Source organism: Vanellus vanellus (genome assembly GCF_965231255.1).
Source record: "Vanellus vanellus genome assembly, chromosome: 5".
NCBI classification, from domain to species: domain Eukaryota; kingdom Metazoa; phylum Chordata; class Aves; order Charadriiformes; family Charadriidae; genus Vanellus; species Vanellus vanellus.
Window position 1 is genome coordinate 57889353 of NC_138910.1, and position 588 is coordinate 57889940.

The following is a 588-nucleotide window of genomic DNA, read 5'->3' on the forward strand; positions in this document are numbered from 1 at the left end:
CCGGGATAAACAAGGCGAAAGGGAAGGAGGGGGAGAAGCGCACGGCGTTTGCCGTTTTATTGCCGTTTTAGCGCTCGCAACGTACGGCCTCGGGCGGCGCCGGCCCGGGGTGGGCCTCAGCCGGGCCGGGCCCGGGCGGAGCAGCACCGAGGCGGCACCGCCGGGCCGGACAGGGCAGGAATATCCTCCCGGCCTCGGCAAGACTTGCTGGGGGGATTTCTGTGGTAATAGTGGTGCTTTAGAGCTTCGTCGCGAGGCCTGGGGGAGGTCTGCGGGGTTTCGTCGTGTTTAGCAGTGTGCTGAACTCTGCTGTACGCCTGCTGGTAACTACAGCTTAGGTATTAGTTGTATTGATCCGGCTATACAATACAGCTCAATTGTTGGGTATTCTTGCCAGTGTTTTCTTTGGGGAAAAAAAAATTATATAAGCAAAACTTAGCCTGCTTAATGGAGAACTGAGTTTTTAAACAACACCAGAGAATACTTTTTTCACGTTGTAAGATTGTTTCAGGGTGTTTTTTTTTTTTGTACAGCACGTTACATCCTGAACTAAATATCTGTATTTCGTGTTTCATTTAGCGATACAGG